At 43.5% G+C, this 17040-nt stretch overlaps 1 pseudogene; it reads right to left on the bottom strand.

Moving 5' to 3' along the window:
* Positions 1-308: 308 nt before the first annotated feature.
* On the bottom strand, positions 309-2284 carry LOC140233861 (uncharacterized; annotated as a pseudogene).
* Between the last annotated feature and the right edge of the window lie 14756 nt (positions 2285-17040).

Here is a 17040-nt window from a genome sequence, read left to right as displayed (position 1 = left end):
GGCTGTGGAAAACAATATATTCTTATTTACTAAATATATCTGATACCAGTGTGAAGACTTGTCATGACATACAGTGGAACCTCGTTATAACGAAGTCAGATATAACAAGGTAATTTTGCTGGTCCAAGCTCTTTGTATTCTTGTTTTTTACCTTGATATAATGAGATTCCTGATATAACAAGGTAATGTTCATGGTCCCTCTCTCTCTCCTTTTTCTCTCCTTTTTCTCTCTCTCTCCTTTCGTTCTTTAAAACAACAACATTCATGGTCCCTAGGACGTTATTATAACATGGTTGAACTGAATTACATTATCGTATTTTGAGAAGATTATCATCCCATTCTTTCTTCAGAGGGTAAACAAACTGTTGGTTATATGGGGGTTCATATGTCACTGTATAAAATGTGTACTCCTTATCAAGACTTGTATTCATCCTCCATCAATTTCTCTATATCACTCTGTGTACTCTCACAGAGGACAGTACCATTGAAGACAACTAACTTTTCACCACAGAGACTCAAACATGTATGCCGTATTTTCTTCCCTACAACAGACTCAGCTGGAAAAGGGCACTTTCTCTTGGTGGTGGCACCACAATTTAATTTTGCTAGTAATTTTTCTTTTAGCTCTGCGCGGACCCTGACTTTGTCATTTGGTAGAGATGACGCACTGCTACCCTCAGTGGTTGAAGGTTCGCTTGCATGGAAGTGATGGAGAATTTCTTTCAAGTTTTCAGAGAGCTTTGATTCTCATAAGGGCTTCCCTTCTGATTTCATGAAAAAGAGAGAACCTTTAACAATTCCTCTGTTTACACATTTGTAGTATTTTATCTGGGCAATCAACGCATTTTTCCTATTATCAGCGGGCTGAGTATTAACAAGCCTGTCTGCATCATCTGTAGACTTACAAATAAACCCACACAGTTTTAAAACACTTTCTGTATGTGAAACTGTTTGCAAGATCAATGCACGTTCCCTGGCTTCTTTCTCCTGCAACCTTTTTTCAAGAGCTTCACGTCTATTATGTTTAATTTTTCTTTTTTTTTCGCCTGATACAATGCAACTACATTTTTACGGCTTTTGATTGCCTTTTTACTAGTTGATCTCTTTTCGACAGAGAGCACTCATTGAGATAGCTGGATGTTTTGTTCATACTCTAAAGCAAGATCCCTTGCATGGCGAGTGCTGAGATGTTTGGGCTCTTGCGCTTGAGGTAGTCCAAACCAGCAAAAACCCTTTCAGCAGCGACATTGTCTTTTGGGCATGTCTTTGTTTCCTGGATGATGTCATCTCCAGGGTCATTGTATTTCCCGCCAGGAAAATGGTCTTCTAGTTGGCGCGTGATGCAGACATACATGTTGTGAAGGATAATGCTCAGTGCTTGTTTGGTGTTGAATTCTACATCCTCGTCAACATCGGCATATAAGGCTTTATGAATGTCATCTTTGTCTGGAAGAATATCGTCAAGCATGACCGCGCTATCATCCAGTAAATCTTGTGGGTTCTTCATCCAATTGCTCACACATTCATGAAGCCAAGTATAATATCGGGTCGTATGCACGACGGTGATCTCTTGTTTGCCGAGCATCTTCATCAGCGGTGAGGTGATATGTGTATTGATGAGACCCATAGCCCAGATGCCACCAACAACAATCTTATCTTCCAGGTCGTATATTACTGATCGAATAAGCTGGTTCTTTTGTTTGTTTGGTGGGAGGTTGTTATGGACTGCTTTGATGTGGCCTTGTTGATGGTGGAAATAAACGGCACCCCCATTTTCGAATGGAACATTGAAACGATTTCCTCGATATGCCTTCATTTTATTGGTAGTGCCAACTTCGTTGACTTGATCATTGAACTCTATGAGGCAACCAGCTTGGGCATTTGCATTGGGTCCAAATGCCTCACAAACTGTCTGTATGGCTAAAAATGTAGCTGATTCTTTTCTGCTCCATGGTAGATGCTTTTCTCTCCCAATCTTTCCCCCACTTGCCTCCACAGACTCCCAGTCACTCAATGCTGCCAATGCATATTCCTGCAGGTTAAGCACCAAGTGCTTACTGCAGTACAAATCGTTGACAGTTGTCATGCTTCGCTTCAGTTCAGGGCTTAATTTGTCCCAGTCTTTGGTCACTTTTGGGACTGTTGTCTCTCGCCACTCCAGCAGTTCAACAAACTTTTTGTTGACCACACATTGGTCTGTCGTGGTATTCTTCACTTTTAAAAGTAATTGAGTGACTGTTTCCTCATTGGCAACAGCATTCTCAATAGTCAGTAATTGCTCCATTGCGCTTATAGTTTCCTGGAGAAGAATCTCAGAGTTTTCGGTTTCGACCCCAGTTAGTCCCAGACCGAAGGTCCCCTTGTCAGTACTGGCCAGCATGGCAACATATGGAACATGTTTTTTGGATGTTCCATCCGTCTGCATAGTCACTGGATTTTTTATGCTTTCAATGGCTTCCTTGGCCACATGTTTCGAAAGCAAGGCCTGTTCAAAGGCCATGTATCGAATACAAGTGGGCTTTGGGAGTTTGCCACAATCCAGGCCTGCAACACATTGCACTACCAAGCGAATGATGTCTGATACGTGTTCTGATCCCACTCCTCGGGAGATGAGCTCATAGCATACAACACGGATGTCACTTGTGTCACACCGTCCTCAAAAGTAGTAACCTCTGTATCAGCCATGATTTCATCCATTTGGTTTCGGAGACAGTCATTGTCGACTTCCAATTCTTGTAAGTTCTTTTTCGTTGACTGATTTTCATTCTCAAACTTCTCGATTGCAGCACATTTATTGACGTTATAGCAAATTTGCTCCTTTTTGTCCTTGTAATTCTCAGTTCTTTTATCACCTGGTATAACTTCTCAATGTCCTTTTCCAACTTTGACACCTTCTCTTTCTTATTTTTCAATTGTGCATCCCTATGGGTCGAAAACAAGTCTCAGTCGGGCTATGTGTACATCAAATGTCACCGAAAAAACAATGACGTCATCCAGGTAGAAGAGGACTGACTCAAAGTTTCGGTCACCCAGGCAGTTAGTCATCAGCCTCTGAAAAGTTGCTGGAGCATTTTGTAGCCCAAAGGGCATGCGAATGCACTCGTAAAGGCCCATCAAGGTGGTGAAAGCAGTCTTTGGTCGATCTTGGTCTGCTACATGGACTTGCCAGTATCCGCTTGTCAGATCAAGGGTAGAGAAATATCTTGCCTTGCCAAAGGAGTCGAGGGCTTCTTTGATCCGGGGCATTGGAAAGGCATCTCGGCGGGTTTTGGTGTTGAGGCGTTGGTAATTGATGCATTGTTGAATGGTACCATCCTCCTTATGCATGACTACGTGGGAGATGCATAGGGGCTGGTGCTCTTTTGGATAACGCCAGCCTCCTCCATCTCTTGAATGTGTTTCCGGACTTCCTGATTTTGTGCGGGAGGGATTCAACGGTAAGGTAGCCTGAAGGGTTCATCATCGACAAGTGGGATCTCATGTTCAACTCCCGTCGCACATCCAGAGTCGAAGTTGTGTTGGGAGAAGACGTCAGCGTATTCTTGAATGAGGGAGACCATCTCTGTTTCCTCTTTCGAGTTGGCAAAAAGGGTGTTTGACAGATCTATCACAGGGGTTGTATTCATTGGGCCACGTGTAGGAGGGCTGGCTGCTAGACTGTTCAGCCTAGCAGATTTACTGTCGAGGTGATGGGGTTCTCCATAGGAGTGGGCGACGTACAGTTGTGCTACTTGTGTTCTTGGGTTTATTCTTAGGGGCTGGTCAGAAAAGTTGAGCACTCTAACTGGAACACACTCCCCTGTTGAGACGTCAACTATAGTTTGCCCTACAACCATATGGAGACCATGTCGAGCTGGTTCGAATGGTTCAATCAGAGCGGTGCATGCTTGCCACGATCCTATCGGTGGATGGCAGGGAAGGTCAACCTCTCCACCCGGTTGGATCACTCTTGGTGCCCCCAAGTAGGGGAGGGTTCCAAGTCTTCCCTGGTCGTCACCAGGCATAGCGTCGTCTATGGCAGCACAGGCAAGGTACCACGCAGTGCTAACCTCCCTCACATGAGAAAGGTAGGCTGCTCCTTGCATGCACCGCTGCTCGTTACGAAAGGCCCGGATTAGATTCGTCCCAATCAGTTGGGTATTGATGTCCATGTAGTTCAACTTCAATGGGGAGAAAGTGTGGAAGGGTGTGGCCGCCGGTGCCTTTGATTTCTATGGTAGAGTGGGAAAGGGGTATTTTGGAGAGGATTGGGTGGGATTTAACAAAGGAAGACGACACAGTCGTTACCTGGGATCTGGAATCAACAAGGGCTGTACACTGGATGTTATTTATGAAAAGGCAATCTACATTGCTGGGCCCTGAAATTTGACTGAAATTTTGTTGCCCACACTCAGCCTGTCTTCTGCTGGTGCAGGCCTTGCCCGTTTAATTGTTGGGCCTGATGAAGGGCATCCCTCCAGCCCTGGAGTGTCGCACTCTCACCTGGTCCCATACGTGCAGGACAATTCCTCTGCCAGTGTCCAGGTTGGCCACACTCCCAGCACTCCTTGCTTTGGCCAACGGACCCCTTAGGGCTGCTTGACGTCAGTTCCAGCGCCTCAAGTCTCTCCTCCCGTGCAGCCACCCTCTCCATGGTCCTCTTTTATGTTGCTATCATGCCCTTCAGCAAGGTCAAAGTGTCCTCTGATGTATTACTGATATGGAGGAGTCTGGCCTTGATGTCATGGGTGTGATCCTAACTTCCTGGCAGAGGCCCCTGAATGGCATGGTGCGTGGTCTCATGGGGGCAAGCTGAAGTCGGAGCTCCTCATCTCTTAGGCCATGCATGAACTAGTTTACGAGGATGCAGTCCCCTTGCCCATCATGAATGGCCTGAGGATAGTCATCTGCGATGCATGTGAAAAGGGACTTGAGAGCGATCCTGTAGGACCGTCCTCTGAATCTGCTCGTAGAAGGCAGCGAACGGACCATCAGTGACGGCGTCTCCATATTCTGCTCTTAGCTCATTGAAGGCCCCTTGTGGAGTCTGCCCATCAAAGCCCATGCTCATCAGAAGGATGGGACATGCCTTGGGAATGTTGGGGATAAACATGTTTTGACACCAGTCATAAAAGGCGTCCCTTCTCTCCATCCATTGGTCGACGTTGTGTATCTGGCATCTTGTACCCCTCCAAGAGTCCATATTTTTGTACAAGATCTTTACACGGTAGATGACATAAGGAGGAATTATATGTCCGCACCCAGATCTGCATCCTTGGACAGTGATGCTTTCTCTCCCAGACCCTCCTATCATGCGGAACACATTCTTGGATCCTATTTCAGTGATCACTTTGTTTTTTGATGGGTCAAGTGGCAAACCTGTCTCATCCACATTGTAGATCTGGGCTGGTTTGTTTTCCAGGCCAAGTTTTCTGAGGGTTTTGCCAAGTACCTCAAACCATTGATGAACTACCGTTCTACCCCTTTTGTTGTGGCACTGGCATGACTGCTTGTCAGTTGTTTTGGTTTGTGTAGAGCCAGCGTTGGATGTCTCTTCAGAAAGTCCCGATACCAGTCAGTTCCTCGACGCCCATCCACAAATGGTGTCTCTTTTGAAGTGCTGTGCATTTAACTCCAAATATCTCACATGATATCTTTAGTCCCATTCTGCGTTCTTTGACTGCTTTAACTGCATTTGCCATTGCTAGTGGGGAATATGTTAAATAGTCCTGTGTTTTTGGTTTATAACTACGCATTGTGATGTTTCATGTTAGCTTAATATAAAACTTCATGATGTAGAAAAGACGGTTTGTTCTGAAAATAGAGAGAAAGAAAACACAAAACAAAAAAAAATTTGATTAATTTTTTTTTTTCTTAAATAATATGTTGCACTAAAGATACACACATCACATGTAACCTACAGTGTGTGTTATGTTTTGCTTGTTTTTACTATCCGATTTCACTTGAATGTGTATTGTTGGGTACATCACAAAGACCTCAAAGGGGAAACTTGGGCTGTTATTCACTTTTACATTTGAACAACTATAAATTGGTTATACTGGGTACAGAGTGTCAGAATTTATAGTAATTGGCGTCAGGCTTGGCTGTGGTGTATGCGGCCCTCTAGAGATGAGTTGGGGGTCGAAAGTAGGCTAAAGCCTTATGACCAGCTGGAGGCGTCCAGGAAACAGTCGCTGGGGGCTCCGGTTGGCAAAAAGCATCCCTTTATGATGTGGCAGGTTCGCGATCATAGGGGCCATTGTCTCTGCGACGGCATTGCCGATCGCAATAGGTGATCAGCTTGCCAGCGATACCTTCCAGCCCACATTTAAAGCTTCCGAAATGCTTTTTAAAGTTTTGGACAGATTTTTTTCCAAATAGGGAATCGATTATCGGCACTGTTTTCATGCATATAACATGCAGATAATACTTAATGTCTTCCCGACGCCTCATACCAGTTTGATAGCTGGCATAACCAGCCAGGCTGAGGCCATATGAGGCCAGACATTATAAATTCTCAATATGGACAGTCTTCTTGCCTTTTTTGACCTCTTTAAGGTAGGATAACATCCACAAATGGAAGGAGACTTTTCACAGTATTCAGTTGCAATTGTGACTTGGCATTGGTGGCCCTTGCCCTCGGCAGAAGGAAATTCCAGATTTTGTGGTCCACAAATACGTAGACCAAATCCTGGCTACGCCACGGATTCCCGGCGAAAGATTGGGGTACATGCTTCGCATGATGCCCGACGGGTGGTTTGCGTTGGGAGTCCGACAGTTGATTCTCCATCAAAACTGCCAGTTGAGTTTTGAGCTGCTCGAAGTCTATTGTGGAAGGCACAGCTGTGGTGGGGCCTTGACCTGTTGTCTGTCCCCTGACGTCCGATGTATCTATGGTTGAGAATCCTGTGCATGATTATGCATCGTGCTTCGTTGGAGATGTAACCTTCCTGTCATTCACACAAGAAAAATATGAGAGGTGTGGAATATCCACCTCCTTTCTATACAGTCAAAGACTCAAGATGCATTTTCATGACAATAGACTATATCTTCCACCTGTGTGAAACTCCTGCCTATGCACATATGCAAGTATGGATTACTGTGCTTTCCCAGTACAATCTACCCTCTCCACGACTTTCATAGCTGCATCCCTTGGATGAGCAACGGCCTTGCAGACCTTTGGCAAGCACTTGTCGGCAATCTTGTGTCGACCTAGATGATGACTATGACGATAGACCCTGGCACCAATAGTTTAATTTCTCTCGCTTGTATTCTTATTGAGATGTTCCCTCAAGATCTGCATCCTGAACAAGTCACTCTTCTGCTTTTTCATATCAGGTGCCCATTCAAAAGTCTTTGAATGGTGAGGAAGCTAGTCACCTGCTTCTCCATTTGCCAATGGCTTTCGTGTGATAAAGTGATATCTTTGAGACTACTTTCATTACTCTTGGTCTTGCTGTCACCCTCTTGAAAAGGGGTAGATGTCAGTCTCAGAAAGCCAATTTACTGTTGTCTTTTAATCTCAACATATTTGTAAAGCACCTGACACCATGGCAGGTACAACGGGGCTGAGCATCTCAAAGAACAACACACAGGTTGAATCACTCCCTCTTGTAATTAGTGATCCAACTCGTCTTTGACATGTTTTCTCAACAAAAAGGGGACAGGTCACGCTTTGTGGTACTTGGGCTGAGCATCCTTATGAATGACAATCTGCATTTGCCCTTTCAGCTTGCCCAGTCCATCTTTGAAAAGGTCACTGTACTTTGAGAGAGGTCATGTTAAAGGGAACCGCTGATTTGGTCAGTGAGCCTTTTGTCTTTGCCTCCTGCCCTCTGTCCCATACAGCACTCTGGTCATCGATCATGTTTGCCTGCTGAACACAGGCGCCAGGTGTGCAGCGTTTCAAAAAGACATCTTCCTCATTTGTGTTGACCACTACTACTCACATCCTTTCTTTAGGAACACATGTCACCCAAAGGTTACTCCCGATTCCTGTTAAAGATTGCAAGAACCAGTTGACTAGTTCTGATGTTCATGTTTGGCCAGTCGTAGTGATGACTTCGAAACTGTGGGCAGGGATCAGAACACTTTCCTTGCCCGCAATGCACACCAGTTAAAGAATGTTTTGTTGATAATTTGAACTCTGACATCATTTGTACCAATTGCTGTATGGTGGCCAATGCATCATCAGGCAACTCCCTTTCGAGGAGTCTTGCATGAGCATTTTTATACAGCCATCGTAAGTCTACACACTATGTCAGTCTTCAGTGTGTTTTTTTTTTCTTTATATCCCAAAACAAGCCAGTTCTTTCTTTTATCAGACTTTTGTGTATGTGAACTCCAAGCTGGTGTGTCCTGTCTAGGTCGTTGACTTTGAGGTCGTTATCTAGCTTCTCACAGATCTTTTTAACAACATCATCCATGTCCTGTCACTCCTGTTCAAGCAGGCCATGAAAAATCAAGCAGGTTCTTCCTGAGTTGGTACTTCTCCATCTCGTCATGTTGTAACTTCCTGCCAGTTCCATTTGGAGCTCATAAATCTGTCTATCTCTGACCACTCTATCAAGTTCTTGCCATCTCGCGAAGTAGCATTTCCATGATTTTTAACACAAGAATGTCCACTATCTCACCATTGACGTCCAGAGCTTTCCACATTTTGTCACTAATGTGTTCTCCGATATATCGGTCGATGAGCATGCTCTGCATTTAGATTATTTTGACATGATTCAGTGGTACAAATGACAACAGAACCATTCGAAAACGTAGTTAGTTTTACCCAAAATGTTAAAGCTCCTGGAAAAAAAAAAATGCAGGGGCTCCAACCCAGCCAAGATATCCTTTATCAGTAGGTCCATCACAAAGTGAATAGCTTCCTGGTTAGAATATAAAACTCATTCAATATTTGGTGTTAAGTGACTCATTTGAGAGCTTTGACGGGAGATGTCCACAAGCAATGGCTGATGATCGGATATGTTCTATATTCCCCTGCAAGAATTATCTTGACAGAGTGGCAGTCCCCAACAAACCGTCGAATGTAAATCCTTCTGTTTTTAAGCTTTTATCCTCTCTCTCTGACACAACACCCAGAGTTTGACTCTCAGCACTGGGTGAAGTTTTCCAGCTGGATTGGGTCGGTACACTCTCTCGAGAAGTGGCCATGTTTCTTTCAGTGGTAGCACTCCACATCTTGTCCTTGGACGAGAGACCATTGATGCTGTAGGTTGCCACTCTGCTCTTCAAGCCTTGATAACCTTCCATGGAGGGTTTTTGCAGTGGTGATCGTAGCTGGCGTTCCAAACTACGCAATCCAGTGGTCGACGAAAGTTTTTGCTACGGTGTCAGCAGTGATGTTCACGATAGGCATGGCGATGGGCCATTGAGTGAAATGGTCGACACAAGTGAAAATGAATGAAAATCCATTCGAAGATGGCAACGGGCCGACGAGGTCGATATGAACATGGTTGAAGCGGGCATAGGGCGTGACAAAGGTACTGATGGGTGCCTTGATATGGCGATGCACTTTCGCTCGTTGGCAAGAGGTGTACTCTCGAGCCCATTTACAAATATCTCGATTCATACCAGGCCACAGGTAGCACTCCGCAATCAGGCGTTGAGAAGCGCGAACTCCGGGGTGGGTGAGATCGTGGGTACCATCGAATACGGCTCGTCTGCACTCGCAGGGAATAAATGGGCGAGGTCGCCCATTCGAGGTGTCGCACACAAGCGTATCATTGAATCGGGTGTGGGGAAGTCGTCAAGCTGAAGTGAAGTCATAGTCGGATTACTTCGCATGGCAACCAGTTCCGCGCAATCACATCGATGCGTAGCTACCTCAGTAAAATCAGTGGCAGGCGGTGACGTGGTACTTGAATAAAGGACTACCAAGAGTCTCCAGAAAATGTAGCTTGCCGAAAGAGAGGCACTTGGCAGTAGTATGCTATGTGCCTTAGTATACGAGCATGTTCTTGGGTGTCATCTCCCGGTATCCAGTTGCACCTGTCCTGTTCGAATACCTCTTGCTTGTCTGGTTTGATGAGGGATTCAATTGCATTCCCGGCTAGGGCCACGTAAGCCGAGTCCGTGTCCATCTGACACATTGGATAATCACAAAGATCCAAGTACTTTACCAGAAAGCCGTAGTAATTCCCCAGTCCTCTTCGCCAACTCAATTTCTTGCACATTATTTGTGTGTTTATATCTTGCACACACTTTGATACGTCTATGAAATTGCCGACTTTTACGTTGCGATGCTTCGCCTTGTTGGTGATAGTTTTACCATACGATGAATTGCATATGATAGCATATGCGATAATGGCTTTATCTTTATCCCGATCACCGTCGTGTCAAGGTTTTAAGACCGAAGGTTTTTTATCTTGCACACACTTTGCTGTGTTGATGAAATTGCCGACTTTCACGAGCAGTGCTTCTCCTTGTTGGTGATAGTTTTACCATATGACGAATTGCCTATCAATTTCATGGTGTCTGCGATAATAGCTTTGTCTTTATTCCGATTACCATCACATCAAGCTTTTGAGACTGCCTCGCCAAAGTCTTGAAAACGTCACTGTGGGGTGTATTTCGACGACTTGGTGGATCTTCGTGACTACAAGTCCATGCAGTAGGTACCACTTGAGGAGAGGACTGATGATCATGGTTTGAGTAGCGAACATTCTCCTTATGAGGCTCCTTCTAGGCGTTATCATGTTATCATGGTCTTCAGCAAACGCCTTCGTGAATTCCCCGATGTCATCTCTGGCGATGTTTGCGTTCTTAAATATAGGACACATCTCAGAGAACTTGTCCTTGAGATGATCGGGAGCATGGCTGTCGCATTCTATGATTCAAAAAAAAAAAGAAAAACCCTTTCGGTCATAACAGCCTCCAATATAGCACGTTCAGTCATGTAGTACTGGTATTCTTCTCTCACAGTGAAGTATGAAGAATGACTATATGCACAGGCAAGTGTGCAGTATATCTTTTTTTAATTGAGTTCTGGCAGCCAACTGATGATCAGGCTTGTATTTACAGACATATACATTTCATAGACATTATAGACCACGGCGGCGAAGGTTGCTCCCACGAATGAAGGGGTGCTTTTTGGCGGCTCTTTCTGAGGTGCTTGACAAGTGACACATGCTCGGACCTTTCTCTCCAGGTCCTTGTCGATCCCGGGCCACCACACACAGCTTCGACAAATCTCCTTCATTTTTACAATGCCCAGGTGGGCATCATGAACTTCTTCCAGCATTTGAGCGCGACGTTGGGGTGGGAGTATAACGCGACTACCCCACAGTACACATCCTTCGTGCACACTCAACTCACTCTTTCTGCTGAAGTAGGGCTTGACATTTTCATCCGGTGGTTTTTCCGGCCACCCATTCATGACAAAATCGCGATCATGCAAGAGCATCGCATTTCTTTGCGTCATCATTCTCACATTCGCGGTATTTGTTGGCGATTTTTTTTTTTTCATCTCATTCATGAGCAAAACGATATCCCCTGGGATCGGTGTTCGCTCAACTGTGACTTGTTGAGGGAGACGACGTCGAGGGAGATCGTCGGACCTGGCTGGTAGAAAAGCTCGTAGTCGTACGCTGCGAGAGTCAACGGCCAGGGAATCATGCGGGGGGGGGGGGGGGGGGGGGGGGGATGCCATAGCTGGAACGGCCTTGCTGTTGTTGAGCAAACCAAGCAGCGGTTTGTGATCTGTCTTGACGACGAATCTGCGCCCATACACGTAGGTATGAAACTTTTTCACTCCGAATATGATGGCTGGACCCTCCTTATAGTTGTGAATAATTTCTTTCAGCATCATTCAGGCTGCAGGATGCGTAGCCTATTGGCTTTTCAGTCTCGTTTTCCATCACTTGTGAAAGCACTGCCCCCACTCCATGTGGGCTGGCATCACAGGTGAGGACCAGTGGTTTGCTGGTGTCATAGTGCGTTAACACCTGTGCTAACTTGAGTGTTTCTTTCGCTTGTGAGAACGCATTTCGCTGTTCTGGTCCCCATTTCCATCATGCGTTCTTTCGCAACAAACGATGAAGTTGTTCCAGCATTGTTGACAGGTTCGGCAGGAACTTGGCATAATAGTTGATCATGCCCAGGAACGCCTTCAGCTCTTTGACGTTCGTCGATTCAGTCGGTTCAGTTGATGGCTTGAACTCGTCCCTCTGTTGGCTGCAACCCGTCTTCGCTGACTTTATTGCCTAGGTACTGCACCTCGTTTAGAGACACTTTGACACGCTTCTTACTGGTTCACCATGTTGCATCCGTGTAATATTCGCAAAGCGCATGCGCAGCTAGCTGCCAATGAATCAATGCAATTCAAATACATTACATACTTACTAATCTTTCTCACACACTCAGTCTTAACTTGCATTTTGCTTTATGTACCCATATACACACAAATGTAATGGTTTCTCAACAAGAAAATACTTTCCTTACTCTGGTTTGTGTTTTACATTTCACTGTTAAATTTGGTCACTTCAAAAATTATATTTCTTATACATGTTGATAAGCTTCTGACATGATGACATCAAATATAAGACATTCTCAATTTAACCAATACCTATATTGGTTAGTTTGTGAATTTCATTATGAATTGTTGCAAACATAATGGCCCAAATTCACGGAGGTGGTAAAGACTTTGTCCATGGACAAATTAAAGTCCATAGTTTTGTATGGGGCGCCAAGTGTCGCATGGCCTGTTTCGTTATGAAATCAGTCACTTCCTTAACATTTCGTAACGAAATGACTGATTTCATAATGAAATAGGCCATGCGACACTTGGCACCCCATACAAAACTATGGTCTTTGTCCATGGTTTAAACCATGGACAAAGAGTGTACCATCTCATGAATTTGGGCCAATAGATCCACAAATTCCTGCAATAAATTAATAATCCTTGAAAATTGTGGCAATGAGTGCAAAAAAAAAAATGCCTTAGATTACTTATCTTACTTTTGTGTGTATACCAAATGAATTAAACTGTGTTTTCCTTCTTTCATAGAAGTCGACCTTGTGACATCGCCAAGTGTTCCACATAATTATTGACTTGTTAGTCCACATGAGTACAAAATTTGTTTTAGTTATGGATTCTTTCACATAATTTTGAATGTCATATAACAGTATACCGTGTTACACTCATTGAAATGCAAAGCAAAATGTGTTGTTCATTTACAATACATACAAATCTACAATCATGCAAAACTACTTATGTAACAAAAAAATCCTTGAATCTTTCAGGAGGTTTCCTTCCCTCTCTTCTTGGTCTATCCATCACATTAGTTTTTGAGTTTTGTGCAGTCTCTGAGTCAGTTCCATTTCTTGTGTCAGTAGTGTCTTGTGTTGTCATATTTTCAGACATTGTTTCGTCCGTTTCATTGTCAGTGTTGTACCTTTTCATTTGTGTACTGCTTCTTTTGTATCTTACACCTTCTGGTGATCCTGCTGTTACACCGTTTCCCCTTTTCTCTACCAAAGTGTATGGTTTTGGGATGAAAGGTGTAGTCAGTTTGTCATGTTTCGCTTGTCTAAGCAAAACTTGGTCGCCTTCTTTCAGCATGCTCTGTTATGCATTTCTTTGCTCATCCATGTAGGTTTTGTTTTTGTGCTTGCTTAATGCGTCTCGATCTGTCACGCACTTCTTCATCTTGCCTATGCTCACAGCTCTTACATCTGATTTCTGGTAGTTTAGTTCTTAGTTTTTGATTGAACATCAACTCAGCAGGTGTTGCACCTGTTGTGCAGTGTGAAATTGTCCAACATGCGAACAAATAAGATCGCACTTCTTTTTCCAGTCCTTACCTTCTGCATGCGCAATTCTAATGGGTTTTAGAAGTGACCTACTCTGTCTCTCTACTTCACCATTTGCAGATGGATGTCGTAGTGGCGTCGTTCGCCTATGACAGATGTCATTCTTTGTCATGTAGGTCTTGAATGTGTCTAACCTGAATTGTGGCCCATTGTCAGATGTAACAGACATGGGGATTCCGTACCTACAGAACATCTTTTCCAAGGTGTCTATGATGCGTTCACTTGTTGCATCCTTGAACATTTCCACTTCGTAGTATAGCAGTGAGAAAAAGTAATTCAATTATGGATGTACAAGAATTGCCCTACCAAGATCTACTTAATTAAGGGTATTTTGTAACACATGATCAGGCCTACACAATGATAAAATCCAAAATAGAAATTATCCGATAATTGTAGTTGTGTGTATGCTGACTATGTGACTGTTTGCAAACGTCGTAGACCAACATATGTGCAGATGGCGTAGTGAGCCAGAAAACAACAACGGAAAACTAACTGGAAACTAAATTAATCATTGGCAACAGTGATTTACAGTGGAATCTAACATGATCAGTAGCCGATCATCCATATCAAAATATTCACCCCTCATGTAGTTCTTGTCAAGTGTTCTGTTGTTTTGAGAAAGAAACTCACACAAGCCCGCATCATTTTGACGCTTCTACCGGTAATCGCACTCCCAATTTCAATTTCAACGAGGTTGATTACCAGACTCCTTGATGTAATCGCTGGTAGCCGTTGCCTCGCTTTTCGTTGAAATCTCTTCCTTGCGTCAGGCGGCAATTGTGGCCGTGCCACCAGTATCCGTGGAATTGGTAGAGTACAGTGTTGGACGCAGCGTGGAAACCATCGACGGGTAGGCCCTATGTTTAGTCCTCATCTATTCATGGTTATTCCCGGCATGCTAGTATGTAGACTCCCTTAGAAAACGCTTTATAGTCTAGCCACTCTTGTGCGACTGGACGTTGAGATTCTCGTTTAAACTGATGCTGAGACTGACGCCTTGATATTGTGGTCCAGTAGGCATCGTCTGCATAATAGCCCACAAATAAAGTGCATTAGCATCGTATACCATTTCACCTTTCAACAATTTTTTTCCACTGCACATTATTTGGTGACTCCTTTCTCGTGGTATCTTTGAAATATAATGGATGGACCGCCAACGAGATTTGCCTTCATGGTTCAGAACAGGTCAGCATCGTTATTGTGAGTGAGGCTGAAGTTAGTAAGAGGAGGGAGTGAATGTCATGAGGAACTTCAGCATCAAACCCATCCAACCTATCCCATCCTCTAACATATGTCGATAGACTTCTCTATACAGAAAGTTATCATCTTTTCTACAGCTTCGAAAAAAGGTTGGGTATCTCGGTTTGTTATTATTTAAGTCTCGCAAGGTGCGCGCATTATACTCGTCTCAAACGCGTTGACAGTAGGCGTATGTACTCGTCAGATGTTATGTCGGAACTTTTCAGACGAGAGTAGAAAGCTTCGTGTCATGGCAAGCTAGGGTGGTCAAGTTTTTCGGGAGAGTCAAACCATCCATAAGAAATATAGTCCTTCGCCTGTGAACAGCTGTAAGCTTTTAGAAATACATCGTAAGAAAAGCCGGATGCCAGGTAGTTGACAATGTCAAGGAAGAGTAGACTTTCTGTCTTGATGGTCATGTGGTTGTTGTTCCTCTTGATGACAAAGGAAATATTATCGATAGACAGGAGCTCGGGGTATAGGTATTTTTTCATGACGCGTTGATGTCATACTTGCCACTGTTGAAGCCTATGTCGGATGGTTCGCTGATATACGCAAGTAGTCGTTGTTTGAGTCGCATGAGGAATTTAATTTAAGGAATTGGTTCATCCCCTTACAGTAGACTACTTTTAAGAACAATCACTCTATTCTATAGTGATGGTAACAGAAGATCAAATGTGGTCAGGTCTTGGGACAGAGAGTCTGCTTGGGGGTAGTAAACTCTATAGGGGGGCTCGTCAGTGGTAGAGGAAGAGAAGAGCCACAGATAAGAACAATGTTCTCATAAGAGGTGTCCGCCCATGAGAAGCTGTCCTATAAACTTTCAAATGGAGTCCCAATTTGCCTAACTCTGGGACTGACCCGTAACAATAATATTAGCAGAATGTATAAATTGAAACACACAATCATATTCTTACTATAATATTGCAATGTGAACCCTTCTCACTTCAGGGTATACACTGCAACATATGCACGTAAAAACCTGATAGCCCGTCAGTTGAGTTTGGACTGTGCTTTGTGATGTGTTGAACTAAAGCAGCATATTCTTTTCATGATAAATCAAATGCAAATACAGTTGATGTTGTACACGTGTGGTATTGTTGGCCCAGTTACAAATGCGTAATATCAGTACAGCTGTACCATCCATTCTATTACTACAATTGTATAAGTGCGCTCTGCATCCAGTTCATGTCGTCAGTCTGTGATTACTGATCTTAATCAGTCATGACAGGCAGTTGATCATAAATTGTTAATTCCTTGTTGCCGTGGTGACTTAGAACAAACACCCAAGATCCGAAATTCCGACATTGTTTTTTTAAGTAGTCACAGGCGGACAAGGCATAGCAATTAGATATAATTCAGAGGGAGATTAAGCTCACACCTGAACCTTCAACCCTCTGAATAATATATCTTGCTTTCATTTAAGATGTTGATGCTTATCAAATTTCAAATATGACTCTTGAAAGCGTACCGGGTAGGTATATTTAACATCGAATTTTGATGATATGAGTGCATTGTGTATGTGATATGTCTAAAAGACAACATTGTCATTGTTATGTGTTTGACTTGCCGAAAGAGAACACACATATCAAATATGTATAATTATCAGTTTATCTGATTACTGAGAGTTTCTGCTGTAACACGCAGATTCATCAATCTTGAATAAACATGTGAAAATAAATTACGGCATGCACGCAGTGTTTCATTTTGGTGATTATTTGGAGTGATATGTGCTGACGTGCCATTCTATACATGCATGTTTGACTTGTCTTGAATAAAAACAGAATCGTATAGATCTAGGTTTCATTTAATTCACACTTAAAAGAAAGTTCAATTAAAAGTTCATTGTAAAAGACAATTACAGAAGTTTATTAAAGTTTCATTTCTTTTTGTGGAACAGTCATAAGATTAGCAGTTATATTATAATTATGCAAAATAGGTGAGGTGATAATGACATGGCCTTGTAAGTCTCCCATTGACCTTAGTACAAGTCTGCTTTGA

The sequence above is a fragment of the Diadema setosum genome, chromosome 10 (genome assembly GCF_964275005.1).
Source record: "Diadema setosum chromosome 10, eeDiaSeto1, whole genome shotgun sequence".
In the NCBI taxonomy this organism is placed as follows: domain Eukaryota; kingdom Metazoa; phylum Echinodermata; class Echinoidea; order Diadematoida; family Diadematidae; genus Diadema; species Diadema setosum.
Note: the sequence above shows the minus strand (reverse complement) of the source record. Positions and strands in the feature narration are given on the sequence as shown.